The sequence below is a fragment of the Balaenoptera physalus genome (genome assembly GCF_965194825.1).
Source record: "Balaenoptera physalus genome assembly, chromosome: 3".
NCBI lineage: Eukaryota > Metazoa > Chordata > Mammalia > Artiodactyla > Balaenopteridae > Balaenoptera > Balaenoptera physalus.
The window spans coordinates 85,586,870-85,612,487 of NC_138890.1; the positions used below are offsets into that span (position 1 = coordinate 85,586,870).

At 39.7% G+C, this 25,618-nt stretch overlaps 1 protein-coding gene across 6 annotated transcripts in view; it reads left to right on the forward strand.

Moving 5' to 3' along the window:
* The window catches only part of LOC309657854 (uncharacterized protein), a 161,069-nt gene that overhangs the window by 12,578 nt on the left and 122,873 nt on the right, over positions 1–25,618 (forward strand). For 2 of the 6 annotated variants that reach the window (XR_014261920.1, XR_014261921.1), the window contains exon 2: positions 9,360–9,490. The exons of the other annotated variants lie outside the window; for them this stretch is intronic. The gene's annotated coding sequence lies outside the window, so the exon portion shown is untranslated. The remainder of the gene's footprint in view (positions 1–9,359; positions 9,491–25,618) is intronic. 6 annotated transcript variants of the gene reach the window in all.

Sequence of the window (25,618 nt, forward strand, 5' to 3'; positions counted from 1 at the left end):
AGGTTTTTTCAGGAAGGGATGTTGAATTTTTTCAAATGCTTTTTCTTCATCTATTTAGATGATCATGTGGTTTTACCTTTACTTTTGTTAATGTGGTGTACATTGATTGATTTGCATATGTTGAACCATCCTTGCATCCCTGGAATGAATCCAACTTGATCATGGTGTATGATGCTTTCCATGCATTGTTGGACTTGGTTTGCTAATATTTTGTTGAGGATTTTTGCATCTATAGTCATAAAGGTATTGGCCTGTAATTTTCTTTTTTTGTAATGTCTTTGTCTGGTTTTGGTATCAGGGTGATGGTGGCTTCATCGAATGAATGTGGGAGTGGTCCCTCCTCTTCAGTTTTTTGAAATAGTTTGGGAAGGATAGGTATAAGTTCTTCTTTGTATGTTTGGCACAATTCCCCAGTGAAACCATCTAGTCCTGGACTTTTGCTTGCACAGAGTTGTTTTTGTTTTTGTTTTGTTTTTACAAGTTCTATTTTACTAGTGATCGGTCTGTTCAAATCTGTTTTTTCTCGATTCAGTTTTGGCAAGCTGTATGTTTCTAGAAAGTTGTCTATTTCTTCTAGGTTGTCCAATTTGTTGGCATGTAACTGTTCTTAGTATTCTCTTATGATTTTTTTGTGTTTCTGTAGTATCTGTTGTTATGTCTCCTCTTTCATTTCTCATTTTGTTTATTTGGGTCCTCTCTCTTGTCTTCTTGGTAAGCCTGGCTAGAAGTTTGTCAATTTTGTTTATCTTTTTAAAAAAATAGCTCTTGGTCTTATTGATCTTTTCTATTTTTTTAAATCTCTATTTCATTTATTTCTTCTTTGATCTTTATTATATCCTTCCTTCTTCTGACTTTGGGTTTTGTTTGTTCTTCTTTTTCTAATTATTTTAGGTGGTGGTTTAGGTTGTTTATTTGAGATTTTTCTTATTTCTTGAGGAAGGCCTGTATCACTTTGAACTTCCCTCTTGGAACTGCTTTTCCTGCATCTCATCAGTTTTGTGGGGTTTTTTCCATTTCCATTTGTCTTGAGGTATTTTCTAATTTCTTCTTTGATCTCATCATTGACCCATTACTTTTTTTTTTAATAGCATGTTGTTTAGTCTCCATGTGTTCATCTTTTCTCACTTTTCTTTCTGTGGTTGATTTCTAGTTTCATATATTTGTGGTCAGAAAAGATGCTTTAAATGATTTCTATCCTCTTAAATTTGTTGAGGCTTGTTTTGTGACCTAGTATGTGGTCTGTCCTAGAGAACATTCCATGCATGCTTGAAAAGAATGTGTATTCTGGTTTGGGGGGATGTAGTGTCAGGTAGGTATCACAAGGTTGCAGCTGCCAATGCAAGGCTCTCTCTGCCCTGATTTTTAGCAGGCCAGCACACATGCACTCCTCTTCAGTAGAGCCTCAGCTTCTCCAGCCCTTCTATCTGTCTCAGCAGATTTCCCAGCAGGCAAGGGGGCTGTCTCTGTGCATGACCCCTGGACTGGGATGTCCAGTTTATAACTTATCCTGCTCAGTCCCCAGGGCAAGGGTCCACCCATGTGGACCTTCTGCTTTTTATAGATCCTTCCTAGAGACACAGGTCCTGACCTGATGCCTTTTATTCCCATCCTACCCAGTTGCACTGAGATCTTTCTTGTAGCTTTTGTTGTATAGGAGTTCTTCTACCAGTTTCCAGTTAGTTTCCCATGACAGTGTTCCATGTGTAGATTTTTTTTATGTGTTTGTGGAGGGAGGGGAGTTCCATGTCCTCCTACTCCACCATCTTGATCCCCCTCTCCTTAAGTCTTAATTTGTTAATTTTTTCATTTATAATTTACCATTACATGCAATATAACATCACCCCAAACTCTAGGAAAGTATGAAGTTAAGCTTTGTTGTGTATACATATACTATATATACCAATAGTGTATATGAATAGCGAATATGCTTAGTCCAGGTTGTAGGTAAGATAAAGCAATATTTAAGAGGGGGTATATATCCAACCATAATCAAATTACTATATTTCATTGACTCTAAGATGCCACTGATTCCATTAGTAACTTATTTTTTTACCACCAAGAAAGAAAGAATTAATTGATGACACTATCAATTATGAGAGATATCCCAATTTCAGAAATACTAACCTGTGGGAAAAAATGTCATCTTGAAAACTAACAAAGTATGATGATAATTAGGATCATGTTTATACTACTCTTTTCTGCTAAAATAACTGATTAATGTTACAAATGTCTCTGTATTTATACCATGCTCATTGGTAAATATAAGTGAAGGACACAGATATAAGTATTTTCATGTAACATGTATACAAGAAAAAATACATGTATGTAATTTTTTTGTAAATCAAATGATAGGAGGATGCTTTTGAAAACCCAACTTAAACCAATCTTTAAAATAGAGTTTATTGCCTTGCTGACTACAAATTTCAAGCATCATCCAAGAACTCACTCTGATTCCCTGTGACCTTTTACCTATACCACCTCCATGTATTGGTCTTTAACTCAGCCTGTTTTCTCTTGAAGCAATCAGATGCTGGAGTAATTCCAATACTCACATCTGTTCTCCACACCACACAGAGAAAAGGGTGTAAACCATCCTAACTTTCTTAGTTGGAGGCCCAGGGTTCACTCTGATGGACCAGCTTGAGTCACACGCAGTTCAGTGGAGTTATTAGGAGCACAGATTCCAGAGCCAAACCACCTGAGTTCAGAATCCAACCCAGCTCACTCTTTACAAGCTCTGAGACTCAGAGCAGCACAAAGAGGGGGTTATAATAGCACCTACCTCATGTAGTTGTTGTGAGGGTTAAATGGACTAATGCAGTCATTAGAACAGTGCCTGGCACTTAGTACATCCTATGAAAGTATTTTTGATGATGATGGTGATGATGATGTTGATGTTGATGATGATGATGATGATGGTGATGGTGATGGTGGTGGTGGTGGTGGTGGTGGTGATGATGATGGTGATGATGATGTTGATGATGATGATGATGATGATGGTGATGGTGATGGTGGTGGTGGTGGTGGTGATGGTGATGGTGATGGTGGTGGTGGTGATGATGATGGTGATGATGATGTTGATGATGATGATGATGATGGTGATGGTGATGGTGGTGGTGGTGGTGGTGATGATGATGGTGTTGCTCATCCCTGAAACAATCACTGTGGCTAGAGGGAGAATGTACTGAAAGGCTTAGCCTAGGTCAGAAGTCACCTCCCGAGTGATAGGCAGCATTTGCTTCTCTGGAATCGCATGGATCCCCAAATAGGGGCACTGAAAAGGAATAATTAGGCATTTGAAGCATAGAAAGCAGGTAGGAGTAACCAACAAATGTCCACTACCCAAATCATGATTTAAATACACAGGGTTGCTTGACAAATCATATTTGGAAATGAGGGCCATGTGTTCAAGATAAATAATCATCCTTTGCCTTATATCTTTGACAAATATCTATTTTCATGTACCAAGTTTCCATGTTGTATGAATTATACACTTAAAAAATGGTACTCAGACTCCCCTTTTCCTCACATATTTCCATTCATTTTACTACTCAATCACGACATTGACAACCCACTGTGTACCATGCTTAGCAATGAGCAAACTGCACATGGTTTCTGCCCTCATGAAGTTTGAAGTCTCACAGAATGATAGTTCTTAGCAAGCATTAATCTTCCTTTAGTTAGATCACTATTGTATAAGATAGAAGTGCAAATAAGACTCTAGAAGATCATTATGTGAATTTTGGGGGGTGAGTAGATTATTTTTGACTCTAGTATTATAATTATAAATGTTTTTATGGGTCTGTCTTCCCTGTTAGACTATGAGCTGCTTGAAGGCAGAGGCCGCACCTTATTCCGCTTCTTACCTGTAACACCTAAAGTACTGCCTGGCACATCATATGTATCCCCAGTTTTTAATGAATCAATTTAGTCTCTACTCCAAACGAGTAGTATGCATGGCTGGAGTGGATTAGAGTTCGGGAGGAAGAAGTAGTTCCTGAGTATTTATCCAAAAGATACTTCTGATTTTGCAGTTTATGATATCTTGAGGTTAAAGTTTACCTTCCCCTTACCTATATATCAAAGCAAAATATGGCATATAATCTGCTTCTGAAATTAAACCCCAGTTTTTAACTGGGCATTTTCCCCAAATTCCCTTGCTAGTAGATACATCCATGTGGCTCAGACCTGGCCAGTGAGGTATAAGTGTTAAGTATTCAATGGCACTTCCTGAGAGCCTTTTAAAAGTCTTCCTAAAAGTCTTTAACAAGAAGAAAGGAGACATACACCATCTGTCATCCCTGCTGGTGGCTGGCATTTGAATGGATGGCTGGAACTCAAACAGCCAGGTCAAGACAATGGCAGGGAACAAGAAAGGAGCCTATACCCAGCACACATGGAAGCACCACACTAGCCTGGGGCAGCCTGTCTTGGCTTCTTTATGAGAAAGGAAGAAAGAAACGTCCACCTGTTCAAACCCCTGTTGTTTGTTTTTTGGGGTTTGTTTTGCCTTTTGTTACAGGTGGCCAAATGTAATCCTGTGTGAAACCCACAGCCGTGTTTCAAACTGTATAGGATAGCAAAGAACTAAATAAACAACCTACACACCTTTTTTTTTAAGGACCACTTACTTATGTGCTCTATGCCACTCCTTGAAAATAAGTTTTGTCTATGATTGAAGGAAAATATTTAACTTCTCTGATTCTGTATGTCCTTAAAATTTGTAAATTCCATTTCTTTGAAAATCTATTACTCAGACTTCTTAATTAATTCAGAAAAAATTAGGAGAAAAGAAGGGATTTCTTCCTCTGTAGAAGTCACCATGGCCACCTGCAGCAGCAGCCTGACTATCCTTGCCCCTCCTTTGGCCACTCTGGACTTGGGAAACGGGAACGGGGGCAGAAAGCAAAGGTGGGTGAGGGGATACTCCAGAATTACTTCTTGTTACTCAGAAATCATTGTAAGTAGCTTTTTAAAATCCACAGCCCTTTTCCCCAGGCCTGTTGTATAATTAACCTCACTTGAGGTTCTAAACCCTGTGACAAAGACAGGGCCAGTATTATCCTCATTGTAAGGTTGAGTAAACTGGGGCTCAGAGAGGTGATAGGACTCCCCCAGCCAGTGGTGTTGTGGGGAGAGGGGGTCTGTTCCACTTGGGCGTGCTGTAGTTGCCTACACACTCATGGGTCTGACCCAATCAAGTAATTCCTCCTTTTTAAAGTAAAGGTGAAATAAAACAAAGGTATGCTTCTCCTCAGTCTGATTTAACAAAGCCTCCCATGGAACCATCTTGAGGTTAGGCAATCAATATCCATCCTATTTTTCCTTTTCTGGATTTCAGATTTCACAAGTGGACTTTGGTGAAAGAATTGGGCGTGGGGGTGGATTAAGGTACCAACAGGAGAGCCTTGTTGATATTTCAGTCTCTTCCCAGACTGTGCTTCTGAATGACCAAGGCCCCTGCTTGCTGGGCTGGTGGGCCCCCTGACTGATCAAACCTGCCAGCACACTTCAGCTGGCACCCCAGCAAACATATGGTGTCAGGTCAATATTTACCTTCATTTGACGCCTGCAGCACTTCATCTATTTATTTATTTATTCAGCAAGCAATTAAGCTTCATGGAGCAAAACCCCTTTGTTCTCTACTTAGGTTACTGGATATCAGAGCTGTGGCAAACAGCTTTCAGACAAGACCATCCAACCCTTAGTGTGCAATGTTTGCATACCATTGCTTCTTCTATGAGAGGAAAAAGGAATACACAAACATATGCACACAAATATATATTTGGACTATATTATTATGTACAGAAGTATACATTATTAGTAATATAGTAAATATAAATATGTTTATATTTATTTTTATATATTTATTTATATCTCTATATATAATATTTATAATATATTTAATATATATTTATATATAGAAATATTTTTATATACAATATATTATCTGAGAAACTCTATATAATATTCTTTTTAATTTAGGCATACATCATGTCAGTGTGTTACTGGTGTTTTTTGGTACCTTGAGAGGCTTTTGTAAATAGAAAAGATTATTGAGGAACTTCATTTTTTTGATAAGTTATGTATTAAAATTAAATATGGAAAGTCTAGGTCTTTTTCAAGCTTTTAGTTCACTTACAAATATTATTATTCTGTTCATACAACTAACAAATTTTAACAGTCACTTTTAAGGAAGGTTTGATTAATGTATTAAATTAATATACAAACTGAGTTCATAAAAAAAAACCCTCAAACATTTTAAACAGCGTTTATACATTTTATTTCCATCTTAAGTATTTCAACTATCTAAAGAACAAGCCAACCCTTTTTAAGAAACTAAATTACTCATACATGGCTATTAAGCATATTTTTTAAATGTTTTAAGATTTCTAATCCTGTTTTTAGACTTACTAACATATCCTTATATTTTCCAACTTAAAGTCACAGGTTTAAATCAATTATTCAATTATAAATTTATATAAGAAACAAGGTTACTTGTTGACTCTAACAGGCTCAGTTCCCTTAAATATAACAAATACTTAAAGTACAAAATATGCACAGGTCCCTTAAGACAAAAATTATTGATGTCCTAAGTTTGTCTCTGTATTTAATTCTGAATCTTCCTGAGAGTAAAAGATGCTTTATAACTAAGGAAACAATGTCATCCCAAGTAATTTTGGGATTACCGTCTCAACATGCTAACATTTCTTCAAGATCACAGATTTTAACTGGGACATGAGGTTAGGGGTTAGAAATACGCAGCACCATCTTCCTCCCAACCCCTAAGGTCATGCTGAGCCCCTTCTCATAGTCACTGTGTAAATGCCAAGTGACTGGGTTTAAGACTCTCCTGACCCTAACGGGTGGTAGGCTCTAAACAGTGGAGGCGCTAAAATCTTTTCTCCCTGTTCTGCTGTCCCCACCCTTGCACTTGAGCCACTAACTTGGAGAAGTCTCCTCCCTCTCCCTCAGTTCATAATCTAGCCAAACAATCACCAGATTATTCCTATTTCACCTACAACCTCTGAAATCTCTCTCAAATCTGCCCCTCTTCTCCTTCCCCACATCTGTTGCCTGAGTCCAGGCTTCATCATTCCTGCCTCTGGTTACTCAGTAGCCCCCTCACCAGTCTCGCCTGTCCAGGGGCTCCACACAAGCCTCCTCCTTCGATCATGTTGATAAAAACCATCCCCCATCACTGCCATTTACAAACACCTTCTGCACACCAGGCAATAAGCCAGGTGTTCTACCTATGTTTTCCCATTGGCTTTCACCAGAGCCCTGCATAAGACAAATCATTGCCTCATTTTAAGATGAATATATTGAGACTTCAAAAAGTTTAAGTAACTTTTTCAAGATCCCAGAGCTAGTGCAGAAATAAATCAGGATTTAAACCCAATGCTTAGCAGTTCCCCAAACAAGTCTTATCTCCCTTCTCCAGCTATAACACTCCTACTGTTTTCAGAACTATATTCATGGATCTCTTCCTCTGAGAAGACTGCCCTACTCCCGACCCCAGTCTGATTTCGGTATCTCTGCCTTGGTTTCCATAGCACTTTCTACATTGCTTTATCTGAGCACTAAGCACACTTTACTATAAATGATTTGCTTACACTCCTTTACCTTTCCAGCATCAAGGAAACTGCCTGACACGCTGATAAATAAATGTGAGTGGAGATGGGGATGGGAAGAAGCAAACGAACAGCTCCTTGCTGTGACTCAAGCACAGGTTTTATCTGGAGACCAAAAAACTCCATCACTTACTAGTCCAGTGACCTTGGGCAAGTCTTCTAACCTTTCTGGTATTAACTCAGTGATCAAACAAGAATAATAATTCCTCTTGCTGGGTTGTTGTGAGAATACAATTAATATATACAAAGAATGCTAGGCATATTGCTTGACCCATAAACAATAAATGGCTACATTATGATATCGTTGTGGCTATTGACCACCAAGGAAGTTGTTTGTGAGCAGGTGACATGAATGAGGTATATAAAAGTGGAATACCTTGCAGGCAAGAGCCTGGCCTCTCTGGGGACCAGCAATAGATCTGCTCTATCTCTAGATACAGCTCCCTTTCAACCTAATTAGAGGATGCTGAAAGTCTGCCCTTGTCCATGGTTTATTCTAATTGAAATCTGCAAACGTTTATTGAGCTCCCACTGTGGTCCCACTGTGTGCCTTGTAGAAGACACACTAATGAGAACAGACCTCTGCCCTCCAGGAGTTGGTTCTATTGCTCCCAGGGAAAAGACAAACACACACCAGTATGGACCCAGAGAAGACCCATCGCTGGTCCCAGGGGAGCTGGGAACACACTAAGGGGTAAATAAAGAAACAGTCAGTGGAATCAGATGAGCAATTCATCAGCCCAGGGCAAGTTTGGATTGTGGAAAGCCCAAAGCAGCGAAAATATGGAATACGAAATTGTAGACCAAGCTAGAGAGCTCTTAACGTAAACTTCATGTTTGGGTACCACGGATTGATGTAACTAAATCAAAAGCCTCAAATATGCCCAGATTCTGCCATTCCATATGTGACTTTGTGTAGAGCAGGAATTGGATTGTGACAGAACTTGAATCTCTGATCTACTTTACCGTCTTCTAAACTTTTTTTGGTAGATTATTTCATTGGATTCTCATAACCAGCCACGGCATCGGGACTTTCTCCTGCCATTCCAGGTTAATACAGTTTATCTAGGTGATAGCCTGTGTTGTGTGATTTGACAGGAAGACACAGATTCCAAAAGCTCTCCATCTCCCAGAAATTTCACCATCACTAATACATTCCTTTGGGTTAACAACCGACTCTAGGAAGGTCACATGTTAAGTTGCTCTCTTGCATATTTTGGTATGACTTAGTTAATTATCCTCTTAATAACTAATTGAAAGCGCAAAATAAGAAAATACTTATTGAGTACCTACAATGTGACAGACAGGCTAGAGGGTGGGACACAGTAACGAATGGGTTGCAATCCCTGCCCTCCAGTGGCTCACAGCTTAACGCCTAGAGCCTTTTGAAGCCTGCAGCACTGCCAGTGGGAGGCCCTGTGGTCAAGAGTTCTGGGTAATCCAGGATGGCATGAGGCCTCAGACCAAAAGGTAAGAGGAAGAGCTTAATGTACGTTTGAGCTATTTCACCGTTTGGTCTAGGGTAGTCATGTGTCCTGGACTCTTCAGTCTGTTCTCACCTCTGCCTCCTGAGGCACCTGCATTGTACCACCCCGACCTTGAGTATTCATGTAGGTGGCCTGTCGATTTCGCATCCTGAATGCTTGCTTTGATAGTACCCACTCCTCTCCAGCCACTGCCCTAGTGCCAGACCCTCATCTTCTTGCATCGGACTTCTCTTCACAGCCATTTACTCGTCTCCCTGTCTCCAGCCCTGTGACTATCCATCACTCTTCCTGCACTGCGGCCAGAGCATCCTTTTGAAGTACTACATCTGATCTTCATCACCTCCTAGATCTCATCGTTCCACTCCCCAGGTAAAATTCTGCCAGGGGTTCCCCCTGCAGATACAAGCTCCCCACCACATACCCAGTTCTCACCCTGTGTACTTTTCCCCACAAACACCCACTCACCAAGTTCTAGCCAAAATGAACCATAGCCCAAGGAGGATATGTGTACTTTTATTTCTAATAGATTCTACCAGATTTCTTTTCCCACAGTTGTAGCAACTATTTCTCCCCATCCTCACTAGCCTTTTAAAATTTTGCCAGCCTGATGTCTGAAACTAGTATCTCATTGTTGTTTAAATCGATGTTTTCCCCTGACCTCTAATGAGGCTGGACATATTTTTATATGTTTATTACAGATTAGGATTTCCTCCTCTATAAATTGCCTTTTCATAATCCTTGCTCAATTTTCTTTGAGTGTTTATCCTTTTCTCATTAACTTGTAGAAGCTCTCTGTGATACTAACTTTTTAATTTTCTAGTAAACATAATAGCTAACCATTACTGAATGCTTTTATGTGCCAGGCACTGTTTCCCCAGTCAGTTTTAGGTCTTTGATTTTGTTCATGTTACAGTTTTCTAAGTATAAATTAATAAATGTTTAAAGAAAAATGGATAAATGAATGAGTGAATGAATTGAAAGAATAAAATATGTAAGTTTTATTTGCCCCCAAAGACTGGCTTTTTGATCAGGAGCTATTTCATCGTAGGATTTCTCTGTATTGTCTTGCGCCCCTTTATCACTTTCCAACCACCACTCTCTGCCTCTTGTTTGGCCAGGTAATAAGTACAGTACACCAGAGACTCTTAATAAATGCTTTCAAAATGAGAAGAATGCCTTTCTCTGCCTTAAATTTTAAGCTTTGGAAAAGGACTTGGGAAATACACACTCAAGGTGAGAAGAGGAAATGCTTCTTGTTTCATGAATTGTATGGAGGGAGCCATTTTTAGTTACCAGGAAATAATATGCCTAGCACATAGGGATATAAAAGATCTTAGCAATGAGGCAACTAAAATTTTAATGTTATTTCTTTAATATACTGTATCCTTCTGGGAGGAGTTTATAAAATCCTTCCTGGCTTATGAAGCACCAACCAGCCTTCAGAACTCTAGAGGAATTTCTTCCTTGTTTCCACCAAAAGGAGCAGAGTCCACAACAACTGGGCGAAGTAGAATGGCCGAAAAATATTAAACCGGAATCAGAGAGGTTTCACCCCAAAGCATGGATTGGATGATTTTCTTTCAATCTTAGAAGAGCTTTGCACTTGAATTTATGCCTGTATACCCCAGTGTAATTCAAGATTAATTTATTCCTTCAAGATCCCCACCCCGTTCCTTCTGCTGAATCTACAAAACAACCTCAACCTCTCCTTTCTTGTCTACTCTTTCCCTCCCTCTACCCTCCACCCCAGTTTTCCTTTAGTAGACCTTTCTCTTAAATGACTCATAAATTAAAGTCCGTGCATTTGGGGCACATTGTGTGTTACTTGCAGATAAAGCACTTCAGTGTTTCACTCGGAATCAAACACAGTTTCCTGAGGAAATAACTGAAATCACAGAATTGTTGAATAAGCTGATAAGCAAAATCAGGTCACCAGGCAAAAGTTATCTTTTTTGACCAAAGAATCTAACGCAGCTTTACAAAGACACACAAACAGAAAGGCCTCGGTTGAGAAATCACTTAGGTCAGACCCTAAATACAGGACTGTAGGCTGTCAGAAAATAAAGTTTCCAATAAAAATGAAGAGCAGCCCCAAGTCCCACAAACTCATCCTGAATAACTGCAAAAGCTGCCTCCCTGGAGATGGATTCATGACATCCGGCTTCAACGGTTCACCTGTCTCCTGGCTGGAAGCAGAGGTCCAGGCAGGAAGATCAAAACACTGGTCCATAACTTATTCTAGCCTGAGGATGATCACTGACGTCAGACTGTAAGTGAACCCTGAGCAGGATCAATTCATTCACTCATTCATTATTCAATGAATCTTTATCGAGCACATACTCCATCAGCAATACACTAGGTCCTCGTGGGGAAAAACAGTCCCTGTTGGAAATCTAGCAGAGGTAGTCAAGTCAAATGCCAATAGAAGCAGGCAGGTAATGTAAATGAGGCAGGCTAGGGGGAACTGGGAATTGTGGTGGCCTGAAGAGTAGAGGCTCCATCGCAAAGAGTCTGCCTTGACAGAGAAAGACAAAGATCATATGATATCACTTATATGTGGAATCTAAAAAGTGATACAAATGAACGTATTTACAAAATTAAAACAGACTCAGAACAAAAACAAAAAAATTTATGGTTACCACAGGGGAAGAGAGGGTGAGGGGGATAAATTAGAAGTTTGGGATTAACATACACACTACTATATATAAAATAGGTAAACAACAAGGACCTATTGTATAGCACAGGGAACTATATTCAATATCTTGTAATTACCTATAATGGAAAAAGAATATATATATATACATATATATATATATATATATATATATATATATATATGAAAGAATATATATATAACTGAATCACTTTGCCATACACCTGAAACTAACACAACATTGAAAATCAATTATACTTCAATTTAAAAAAAAAAAAGAGGCTGCCTTTATTCAGCTCCATTGATTATTACCATAAGGGAGCATGAGTTCAGTATTGCCACATTTTCCAGTTTTTAAAAAAGCCTCACATCCCAATTTTATTGAGAAATTTCTTCTGTTTAAAAACTGACAACTAATTACAATTTTAAAAAAATACTGTGTCAGCAAAATATGACTGCAAGGCCAAATTCGACCTGAGCAGCCAGAAAACAACCTCTGCAATAGAACGTAGTATAGTACAATATTTAAAACACAAGCAGTGAATTTCACAAAGCGTTGCCATTTCCCTCTCCCTCTCCCCTCAACTTTTGGAAATATCTAAAACATGGAACAGCTACTCTTACAATATGTTGACATAAAATAAGTTTTTTAAAATGTTTGGAATATGTTACTGGAAATCTCTCCCTACCCCAATCCCCTAGCACCATTTGGGGTGCCTGGGATTTCCTATGAAATGACTGTAAAGATAGGAACCTTTCTAATCAAGTGTCCTTACCACCCACACTTCATTGGTCTTCTTGTGGGGTTTTTCCCCCCATGGCTGTCTCAAGATCTACATAGTGGATGTGTATGCTGAAACTCAGGCCCTCCTGGCACTGCAAAACCTCACTGATTTTTCAAAGGGGAAGTCACTTTTTCCTTTCGGGGGCAATTGCCACCTTCTCTCTCTATATTCCCAGAAAGTCTCCCACTCTTGGTCTTCAGCTCCAGCCAGCATATCACACCCAACCTATAGCTAATGCAGCCCTTACTGCAACAGTGTGCAAATTAGACAAAGGGAGCCTTGACTCCAAGGCACTTCATTAAGACTTGTTGGGAGATTGTCAGAACATGCAAATCTCTGACTTCTTCATGAATGGGCTCCCTTACAGTTGTGCAATACACAATCTACACACCAGTAAGGGGTGGTCCTGTGCCCATCCCCTCCAGGGGTACTTTCTCTCCAATCCATCCTCAAACTCCTTTTCTTTTGGCACCTCATAGACCCATGGTCCTTGGTTTTCAGCTTCCTGTCTTCACAATTAATCAGCCAGTCAATAATGAAGGACCTAAACTATATGCTCCCACCCCTAGGTCTAAATCTTATAAAGGATTGACAGGCAGAATCACCTTTGTCAGGCTATGTGAGAGGGATGCTTTGAACAGCCTGGAAAAGGGTGGGATGTGGCAGCTTTCTAAGGATTCTTGAGTCTGGGCTTCAGAAAAGAGACTGAAAAATGACAGCCAGAACTGCAAACTAGTTCAATCTATCCTAAGACAGATTTCTTGTCTGCTTTTGTTTTTGCAAGCACATTGTTTCCTAAAGCTTGTATTTTTATGCTTTTAGGACTTTAACCCCTCCTTTCAACTGACTTATATACTATGTGAATTAAGAAATGGATTCTGCTCTTAAAACAAAGACCCAAAGTAACAGTGACTTAAATGAAATGCTTTTGTTTTTTCTCTCATGTAGTATAATTCTAGCATAAGCATTACAGAGCTAGGATGACAGACTTGTTGTGTGTGAGACCCAGGTCCCTTCTGTGTTTTTGCTCAGCCAAGGTATTGTCCTCATCTGAGTGGTCCTAGATGGCTGACTACCACCAGGAACAGGTTCCTGCTGATGAGAAAGAGAGAAGGAGAAGGGGAGGGTGTGTGCATTCTCCATAATTGCACAACCCAGAAGTTACCCTTATCATTTCTGCTCATACCGCATTGGCCAGAACTTAATCACAAGGTATCTTAGTCTTCTCAAGCTGCCATAACCAAGGCATTGCAAGTAACAGAATTTTTTTTTCTCACAGTTTTGGAGGCTGGGAAGTCCCAGATCAAGGTGCTGGCTGATTTGGTTTCTAGTGATAGCTCTCTTCTTGGCTTGCAGACAGCAGCCTTGTCACTGTGTCCTCACATGCTAGAGAAAGAGAGAGAGATCTCATCCTCTTCTTAGAATGCCACAGTCCGATTGGATTAGGGGCCCGCACTTATGACCTCATTTACCTTTAATTACCTCCTAAAGGCCCTATCTCCACATACAGTCCCATGGTGCTGGTGTGATGGGGAGGGTGGAGGGCGGTAGGCTTCAACATATGAATTTGGGAGGACACAATTCAGTCCATAACACATGGCCTCACCTAGTTGCAAGGGAGCCTGAGAAGTGTAGTGTATGTTCTGAGCAGGATTCTATTGCTAATCCTGGAGGTCCATTAGTAGTCTCTCGTACAACCCAACTTTTTACCTGCCCAGTTCTTCTGGGCATTTCCTTTGGCAACACTATTTGAATGTCTTCATTATTTTATTTTCAGTTTGCCTTATCCCAACAACAGTCATATCTGTATTCAGAAATAAATACACTGTAAAGACCAACATAAGTGATGTTCTTATTACCCACCGTTGCTGTAGTTGAATGTTAATTCAGCCTTTCAGAGAACACAAGTGGCCAGTGAGGGAATGCTAATTGTATAAAACCATTTTAATTTACTAAAACTACGTAAAACAAAGGAAAGCAGTGTCACCTTTTGTTTTTCTACTAGTGACTGGCTCAGCTTCTGCTCTGTAGCCTTGTTATGTGATAGGAGTGAGGCACTGCTCAGAGACCCCTCACTTGACTCAGAGAGCCGACCACATCCTGCAAAACTGGATTTTAAAAATATGTAAATTCAGGTCAAACAGCCCCACATCTGAGATTTAATGGCTAATCTGTTCAGACAGCTGCTTCTTGGCCATTAAATTACAAGGTGACTGAGTTCATTAAGATTTTCACACACAACTAACTCCTCAAATTGTATTTCATACTTTTCTAAGGCTTTCATGGACAAAGCTAGTCAGATGAGCTATGGTTATAGCAGAAAGAGCCAATCTGTCGCCATTCGTTTTCCAATAGACAAAGAGGCATTATTTTCAGGTTGATTAAAACTGGTCACTCAAGCCAAATTCCAGGATGAGGTCATGAAGATCAGTCACTGTAGTGTTTATTGCCAAAGGCAACTGGGGAAAGAGTCCAGTTTAGTTTGCTGAAAGACATAGGGCCAAAAATTCTAATTAAGCTTTAAAATTACGTTACCTTTATGCATATTATCCTGCACACATTAAAAATAACGATGCCAAATGCAGGTCCTTAAATATTAGTCATATGTATGGGCATTGTTTAAAATTTCCACATCATTGTGTTAGATCAGGCATAGTTTATTATCATTGCTCTTCTCTTTCCTCTTTTTGGACAATTGAAACCTTATTTGTTTTATGAAACTACATTTATAAGCAAAATAATGTGGAACACGCTTTATTCTGTTCATACAATGTATTTAATATTATTTTATTATTAAATATGAGGGAATTTTAATAAGTAATAACTTCACTCAAACTTTCTCATATGTAGTATGAGTTACTTTATTTCCACAGAACTGTCTAGCCAGTGAATTCAAATTACTTTGAATTCTTAAAACAACTCTGAGTCTTTTGCTATAAGCATGTTATGATAAAATCTCACAAACTGACAACAATAAGGAAATGGCTATTCTACGAAGTGAGAATTCTTAATCACAAAATATTTTTAAAGATAATTTACTCTTAATGTAGTACATATAATATGTAAATGAGGATTAAAGTAAACTAGTATTTTTTGGACAATAAACACAAGCCATTTAACACAAAATAATTTATTGCTAAAATCAGAAGTTGAAGGTTCAAAGAATAAATTGTTAATTTATGAGCGCTTGATTTGGAAAATTAAAAAGTGATCAGTTTTAGACTAAACTGCTTTTTCTAACCAGTAAGGCCATGAAATTCATAGAACAAAAATTACTTTCAATCATAATTAATAGGAATCAATTATACCTTGAATTGTCAAAAATTGAAAATGAAATAATAATGAGACTTAAGAGTCCCATTGGTTCTTGGAATATAAGCAAAGGAATTAAGCTTTAAAATATGTGAAAAGTCCTACCTACATGCTTTGCTATTCATTAAAAAAAAAAAACTTAGTAATCAAAATGTCTTTTTATAGGATGTAGTTATAAAGTCATTTAAAACTACACTCAAAAGAATATGAAATAACATGGAAAATAGTTATGATATAATGTTAAGTATAAAAAGCAAGTTCTTAGATTTTTTTCTCCCAAAGGAATGAATTACTGAGGTGGGAAATAATCTTGGTTGTCATTGATAGAAACGATGAGAAAGAGCCATATTTAATGCCTCCCGATCTAATGCTGTAAATTTAATAGTGAGCTACAACATTGCAAACATCAATTCCACTTATCTCCAGCAGGGCATTTACTTGAAATCCATACATGTTAACTACTTCTTCCAGTTTCTCCCCAGTATCCCAGATGTAAAATGTTTGTAGAATGTGTTGGACTCCAGGGGGTGCAGGCAGGAAGCACCTTCATTTTTCTCCCACTTTGATCTTCAGATATCTCCCATCTGGTTTCCCTTCTTGGCCCCTGGATGAGAGCTTAAGCAGATCCTATAGATTTGCAGTCCCTTTCAGAGATTAAAAGGTTTTACTTTCAGGCACAATGTTAACAAATCCCGTAGGATAAAATGAAAACTTTGATCTCTCCAGCTTCTCCCTGCCACCATCCACAGACTAGCAGTGGGGAAGGGGGCTTGATCTCCTCCATATTTTCACAATTCCCCGACGTGGCTCCTCCACTTTTCCTCTCCTACTCAGTGTGCACCCTTTGGCTCCTCCAGGGTTGGAGGAGATGGCAGGGAGAGGAGATAGACAGGTAAGGAGGTAAACAGTTATGACTGAATGGGTGCTGTTCTAATGTGGTGCTTGTGACTCCTGCGTAGCAGATGCACCAAAGCTGGCTCTCTTTTGGGGGGTTCTTTGCCCTCAAATACCTCCAGCACTATGTGTGCATTGATGTGGGTGGTGCACTCCCCAGACGACTACTTGTTCCCACCTCCCCAAATCCTGTTTCCATTGCAATGTCCCATGATGGCCACTCCGGCCCAGGGAATCTACTGTCCTCGAGGGAAGGACAGCCAGAATTGCCTCACTGCAGCTGCTCCCCTTGCCCTGCTTCAGGGGCAGGTCCAGACAACCTCGAACCTTAGAAGTTTCCGGGCAGGAGTCAGACCCCAGATGCTCTAAACGCTGGGAGTCATGTGTCACAGTCTTCTGTGAACGCTCTCACCAGTGGCCATTCCAGGACCATAGCTTTGTAAGGGCTTGCGGAGGAGCCCCTTCACTTGGCTGGAGGTGGGAGAGGGTAGCACCATCTCTGTCCCAGTGGGAGGGGAGGGCCATGCCACAGAGCTCAGCGCCCACCAGACTTCCAAGAAAGCCTCATTCTCAATCCTTCGCTAAACCTGGAAGAGGCAGCAGAGCCAGTTTGGAGTCACCTCTTAACAAGTCCTATAGAGATGGTCTAGCACCTCTCTTTAAAACATGGGTCCGCTTGCCATGAATTGTTCTCAAATGAAATTAAGAAAAATCCTCTTTGCTATTATGCACAATACCCCTCGCTCGTTAATAAATAATATTCCTCTACTGTCTCTGCTCAATTCCAGTGGATTACCCTAAAAATCAAATGGCAAGTCAGTTTCAAGTAGTTTTGGTTTTCTGCTCAATCACGCCAAGATACTAAGTCTTTCTTAAATAGACTATACGAATATTCAGGTCAGTCTGTTTTCTGCAGTGATTCGTACCGGGGATTCAGACGGGACCAGACTTGTCTGCTGATTTGGTAAGGCAGGCCTGCCAGAGGGTCTGCTTTGTTTTGTTGGTTGAAAAAGAAGAGAAGCAGGAGCCCAAGTCCCAGAGGGAAGGAGATGTGGGGGAACGGGGTAGAGTTTCGGTGATGCACCTTGGCCAGCCCCATGGGCAGGGGTTGAGTCAATGGAGAGAGTGGCTGCAGGCAGAGGCTGAAGGAGCTGTTTATATAAGGGACTCTGTGTGACACTGAGACGCGAGGATGTAGGCAGTGCTGCTTCTATGCCCAGATAAAGGGGAAGCACCTTCTCCCCAGTTCGGCACAGGCCACAGTGTGCCTTCAGAACACGAAACGTCCCGAAGAGGGCAGCATAGCCATTCATGGGAAGCTTTGGAGGCAGGAGGCAGCCCCCTCGGCCAGGACATCAGTAGAGTCTCAGTGAGCCTCTGTGACAGTGGCAGTGGATATTAACAAGCCAGATCCTGCAAACTCCCGAGCGGAAGTTAAATCATGTATCTTCTATGTGCTTCAAGCAACTCCAAGTCCAGATTCTCTGGGTGCTGTCCAGTCCCCCTTCAAATGTAGCTCTTCATGTTTAACCAAGTCAAGCAACCCTATATAAAATAGTGGAGAGAGAAGAGAGTAACTTCAATAACATCTCTCATTTGGGAAAAGAGAGAACACAGCAGTCCCTGGACTATAGCGTATATTCTCTCCTGCTGGACAGGAATAGCAGGAACTCCGTGCCCTGGTGGTCCTTGGTCTATCCACCAGCTGCCCCAGCTTCTGATCTTGGGAGGCATCTCCTTGGCTCATAGATTTCCCTGACCACTCGTTCTCCTTTCTGAAGTCCTCCCTCGTCTACTAGCCCAGAACAACAATGGAAATGGGGCTGTTCTGGTGGCTGTAGGTCTTTCTGAGACCACTTTCTATTGGTGCGAGTCCTAGAGGCTCGAGCAGGTTGAACCATGCTTAGGGGTTTTCTGACCATGATACTCCTTAAAAAAACATAGTAGGCTTCAATCCCATGGACTATTAACCAATGCCTTAGATCTATGTGAGTCATAGACTTTGGATATAGAACCTGGACTTCAAAATTTTTTAGCCTACCAATAGGCCTGGGTGCCTATGCTAGTTTTATGGTACCCCTTTGGCCTCTACCCCAGGACAATTTAAAACAATAGAGGTAAGGCAAAAACCATTAATCTGCCCCTTCTCTGCAGCCACATCCAAGGTGACATTCACGGTGAGAGTGATCGTCCCTGTTGCAGAGGGCAGGAGCTGCATGGAAGAGCTCAGGGAGTCAAGTCCTGGGTCCCGTATTAATCCCTACCTATGGCTCTTGTCTCTCCACTTTTCTCTGACATTAGATTTGCGAGAGAACTTGTTTTTTCACAAATATTACAGGATCTGGATCTTAAGCTAGACTAAACACTTACAGATAGAATAAGCTCTCTTAGCAAAGTTATGTTTTCTTCCCCCTCTATTAAAAGGCCATTTATTGGGACATTATTTTTTTTTATAACTTTTTTTTTTGGTTTTATTTATTTATTTATGGCTGTGTTGGGTCTTCGTTTCTGTGCGAGGGCTTTCTCCAGTTGCGGCAAGCGGGGGCCACTCTTCATCGCGGCCTCTCTTGCTGCGGAGCACAGGCTCCAGACGCGCAGGCTCAGCAATTGTGGCTCATGGGCCCGGTCGCTCCGCGGCATGTGGGATCCTCCCAGCCCAGGGCTCAAACCCGTGTCCCCTGCACCGGCAGGCAGATTCTCAACCACTGCGCCACCAGGGAAGCCCTATTGGGGCATTATTAATTGGATGTCTAATTAGTGTTTACTATAGCTAGCTTATAGTTACAGTTTATGTTCTGTGTGTAAATGTGTATCATTTAGGGCCAGCTACAAAATTTGCAGAGTCCAGAACAAAAGGAAAATGTAGCGCTCCTTGTTCAAAACAAACAAACAAACAAAATACTATTAAAGGTACTACAATATAAAGCTTTTTCTTTTCTTCTGTGTGCTCTCTCTCAACTTAACCCTATGTTTATAAATTTCTACTTATTCTAAGTAAAGAAAAATTAAGATTTTAAATTATTAGCATGAATTTTTGCCATTCATTTTTATATTGTGTGATGCCGGTTTTAAATGCAAATACAAGAACATTTAACTTGTATATGGGATTACTGAAATTATACCATTTGCATTTTGCAGCTTATACATGTATATGCATTTTGTTCTTACCTGAACAGTGGAACACTGCACAAAACTAACTCAACTGTTTTTATTTTGCTTCTTGATACCTACATATTCTATTAACATTCTCTACCTAAGCCTTCTGTTGAGGGAAGGAGGACTGAAAGGAAAAGGAACTATGGGTTGCCCTGTATTTCTCTTTTCTTCTATGTCATAATTTTCAGTGCAGGTTGGCTAATATTGGTAAATAAGAAGGATATGATAGAGTTCCTTGGTTGTTCTTATTTCTTAGAATGCCTTTGCCTTCTTTCCGCATTTGAAGAAAATTTTGGTTCAAACAGAGAACATGGTCTCCTGGGGCTGTCAGTGCCATCATTTACTCTGTTGTAGATGTAGCATGCTTACTTGGTTCTTGCTTTGAGTCTTGCTCAACTCCCAACCACCAGCATTCTGTGCTCATGGTGTACCACAGGTACAATATGCAAATGAGGCAGCAAGGAGTGGAGGACACCCAAGTTTGCAAGTATCTCCTCTGCTCCTGTGTGTGCTCTATTGTTCCATCAGAGTTTATTTACATTACAAACATTCAAAGATAAAATTATTAAGAATATCAAGACAGCAGCAGCAGAGCATTAAACCAAGCATGGTATCTTTCTAAGCCCTGTGTGACTCCACAGGTTGCTTGCCCATGAAGCTGCCTTATGAAGCTGGCCCTGATTGTGTTATGTAGTAGTCATTGTTCTCAATGCTTTTCCTATTTTAATGAATTTAACCCTCTCAATATGGTGCACAATTCATATTTGCTCTATATGATATTCTCTGACTAACAGCTTCATGGTCAGGATTTACTGGAGTATGTCTTTGCCTGAAGCTGTAATGTCAAAATATCACTTCTTATAGTATATCTACTTAGTGCATCTGGAGTGAAAAAGTCATGAAGACAACAAAAAGAGTCTTTGCCCAAAAATGGATGAGTTTTAAAGAGCTATATAGTAAAAAAGCACCAACTGAATAGTCATTTTGTGAGGTAAGTCTGTATTAATTACATTGACCAAAATTCTTGCTAAATAGTAATCAGGAAATGAGGCTTCATCTATTGTTTTGCTTTATCATCTTTAGCACACAGAATTCATGCTAATGGTCGGAAGATGACTGTTCCAACTTTAGGCATCATGTTTATAGTCTAGGGAGAAAGAACAGCAACCCAGCCTTAGAGACTTCTAGAAAGAAGTCTCTACATTTCAGTACCCACAATTATGTTATCTATAGCTGCAAGGGAGTCTGAAAGATGTGTATTTTAGCTTTCAGTCTCTTTAGTAGAGAAAGGCCAGGAAAAGGGGGTTTGTGAAAGCCTCTTGGATAGCCCATCCAGGGTGTCCACCGCAGTCTACCCCCTTGACTACACATAATTCACACATTTCCTTATTTTCATGTATTCATTTCATGTGGAATACATTTACTTCTTCTCCCAAGGAATATAACTCTAGTTACTACATTCAGGTCAAAGTCTAGTATCTCTATGTAAGGTCCAGTCCTTTTCAATAGTTCTGGCTGTAGTTCCCTGTGACTTGGTAAACGTAAGTTTAAAATTAATGATATCTGATCTAAATACACCGAGTATCTGATGATGGAGGAAGAAACAGGATAACTACAATTTTAAAAACTCCCATTTGGGAAGGTACAGATGGGAAACACACAGTCCATATTACATCCTGCTGGACAGTAAGAGTAAGAATGAGGCCCTTGTGCTTAGGCAATGGAGTTTCTTTCCTCTGACCCTGGCTCTGCCCTCTGGGGAAATCCTCTTTGTTTATTTTCCTTTGCCCCATGGCTATACATTTGGAGAAGACATTCCCTAGTTACTGTCTCTTGTGGCCACATCTGACGTGAGCATTTAGGAGGATGTTCTTCCTAGAGGTTTCTCAGCTTTTGAAAATCTTTCTCTAGGTTTGAATTCTGGCTAAGAGGCCAGTTAGGGACCAGTTGTCAACCAGTCTTGAGTTTGTTTTTTGTTTCATTTTGCTGTTGTTGTTGTTGCAATAGAATTTCACCATAAAATAGTCTTCTACATTAGCTTCTATCATTTGCCTTCCAGAACTATGCTCTATTCATCTCAGCCCTGCTCTGTGCTCTGGGAAGCTGACCTGTATGTATGGCCTCAATGATCCCCTTGCTGTCTGGCTTTCTGTTGGGTTTGGCCAATGGTAGGGAGAATCCGGTAGAAGGTCACAGAGAGAGGAGAGGGAAATCAGGGTATCTTTCCCCTAGATAGCTTTCTGCTGGGTTGCCGTGGGCCTATCAAAGGTCATAGCTCCTGTCGAATGGCCTTTCTCTGAATTCCGATAACTACTCCCTCCCCTTGCCCTTCAGGTTTAAGAGTGGCAATGGCTCCCTGCCATTACTCCACCTGGGGGCCACAGTGTCCCCTGTGGTTTCCCTACACCCTCCTCATATCTCTGTCCCTTTCAAAAACTCTCCTCAAATTACCCACATGCATTATGCTCTCCATTTCTTGCCAGAATTCTAACCACTACAACTTCCAGTTTATTTGCTTCTGGTCAAATGTGTATGTAGGTATATATGTTTTAGAAAATTGCATAGTGTCATGAAAATTTTGAGAAACTTGAAATTTATCTTATACAGTGGATGGAGAATCAAACAAATTGTGGATCACCATTATCATACAGCTGAGTGTATTATTATTATTATACAGCTAAAGGTCATGTAAATGTTCGAAAGTAATAGGATAAGAATGCAATGAGGTAAATGCTGTACCATTTAAATTCATGGGTGGTTTCAGAAATTAGCGAGGGATAAGTGTAGCATTATTACTTCCACTTTACAGCTGGGAAGAGTAAAGTCCAGATAGGTTAAGTGACTTGACCATTAATAAGTAGCAGTGCTGAGATTTCAATTCAAGGAGTCTGGCTCCAAATTCTGGGCTCTTACCTTCACCCACTGATTCTCCGGGCGGTACCTGGAAACAGTTGGACCTCAGGCAGGTTCAGGCATAGCACACATGTTAGAAATGCCAGATCCTAAATTTTAAACCACATGGTGTCCTGTAATTTCTCACAGTTAAGTAAAGAGACCATTTTGGAGCTGGGGAACAAACTCAGATTTTTTTGAAAACCGTAGGATTCTATGACTCTTAGAAACTAGCTACTATATACAGTTTAAGTTAGTTTCTCCTCTATGTGTCCATTAACACCATGAACACACCACTGTTATAGCTTTTATTACAGGGCTGTAATTGTTTTTATATGTCTATCTTCTGGTCTGTGAGCTCTTCAAAGGAAAAAAAATTATGTCTTATTCATCTTCATTAATGCTCTACAATATGGAACATTCAATGAAGGACCAATTACTATCTAACCTATATATATCCATCTAATCATATCTTAATTTAGCCATCCATGCAGCTAGCCACAACGTAGGTGAATTTCTATTGATTTGATTGTCACTAGTCATTACGTCTTTTAGGACCCAATTAGTATTTTTACTCTTCTCAGTATTGAGACAGATATTAACATTTAATATGGACATGCATAAAAAACTAAAAGCTAAGCAACAAGAGATAAAAAATAACAACAAACAACAACAAAAGAAACAAAACCTGGTTTCCCTAAATTGAGCCTTAGAAACATGAATCAAAAGAAGGTGTATTATTAATTATGTCCTAAAAACGTTCTGCTTTATAGCCAGCTCAGTTAGCCCCTTTAAGGGGCTGCACCCAGACCAGGAAAACACATAGACAGCACAGCAAGAAATAGCAGAGAAACTTCTACTTGGTTACTCTCTGCTGAACCTTGGAACATTGGGTTTTTATCAACTTTCTGCTGGATTATTTTTATTACAACTTTCTTCTCAGCTTCTCTGTGCAGGAGAAAGATTACTGAGATATTTAGCTCATTTTCTCTTCCTTCAGCATTTCAATGGGGCGTGGGGTGGTGTTGAAGAAGGTTTGTCTGGGCATGGATATTGTGATGGCTCTGTGTTGCTTTGTTTCCTATATCTTATCCTTGGTAGTAACATGGATGTTGGCAGTGCTAAAAGTACATCTGTTCCCCCAATTCCCTCCATCTGGCTTGACAAATGAGCTCGAGCCGTATGCTATATCTACCTATCTTAGGCACAGCGGAGCATTCATTCAACAGTATTCATTCACCCAGCTGTCTGAACACCTATTTTGTGCCAAACACCACGACAGAGATCAGATTGGTGAGATAGTCCTTACTCTCAGTAGTTTAAAATCTACTACGGAGCCAAGATAATCTTACCTGGAAGAAACAGTAAACAATATGGAAGAGATTATAATATATGATAACTTCTTTTAATTAAACCTTTTATTTTGAAATAATTGTAGACTCACATGCATTTGTTAGAAAAACGCTTTACTCAGTTTCTTCCCAATGCCAATATCTTACAAAACCATAGTACAAAATCACAACCAGGATATTGACATTGATACAGTCAAGATACAGAGCATTTCCATCATTTCTGTGAGCACAAGGATCCCTCAAGTTTTCTTTTATAGACACATCCATTTTCCTCCTGATACCACCCCCTCCTTAACTCGTGGCAACCACTAATCTGTAATCCACTTCTATAGATATGTCATTTCAATGGAATCATATAATGTGTAGCAACTTGGGATTGGCTTTTTTCACTCAGCATAATTCTTTGGAGATTCATCCAGGTTGTTGTGAGTACCAATAGCTTGTTCTTTTTATTGCTGAGTAATATTCCATGGTATGGATTATCACTGTTTAACTATTCACCTGTTGAAGGACATTTGGGTTGTTTCCAGTTTGGGGCTATTATGTATGAAGTTGCTAATAAATGTTCATGTAAAATTATTTTTTTGTGAACATACTTTACATTTCTCTGGGATACCCAGGAGTTGGATTACTTGGTGGTATGGTAGCTACACATTTAGCTTTTTAAGGAACTGCCAAATCATTTTCCAGAGTAATGTACCACTTTACATTCTCACCAAAGGTGTATGAGTGATCCATTTCTCTGCATCCTTGTCAGCATTTGGTGTTGTCGTTATTTTATTTTAGTCATTCTAATAGGTGTGTAGTGATATCTCATTGTAGTTTTAATTTGTATTTCCCTAATGGCTAATGATGTCAACATATTTTCATGTATTTATTTGCCATTTCTATATTATTTGGTGAAAATTCTCTTCATGTATTTGCTGATGTTCTAAATGAACTGTCTGCTTTTTACTTTTGAGTTCAAGAGTTCTTTTCATATTGTACATACTAGTGCTTTGTTTGGATATGTGGCTTGCAAATATTTTCTCTCAGTCCTGTAGCTTTTCTCTCATCCTCTTACCAGGGTCTTTTACAGAGTAAAATTTTTAATTCTGATGAAGCCCAATTTATCAATTTTTTTGTTTTATATAGATCATACTTTTTGTGTCAAGTCTAAGAACATATTGCCAAGTCCTAGATACCAAAGATTTTCTCCTATGCTTTTTTCCTAAGAGTTTTTATCATTTTACATTTTACATTTAAGTTATTATCCATTTTGAGTTATTTTTTGTATAAGGCATAAGACTTTTGTCAAATTTCTTTTCTTCTCTTTTATTTATTTATTTATTTATTTATGGCCTATGGATGTCCACTTGCTCCAGCATGATTTGTTTTGCTATCTTTCCTCCATAGAATTGTTTCTGCACCTTTGTCAAGAAACAGTTGGGCATATTTGTGTAGGTCTATTTCT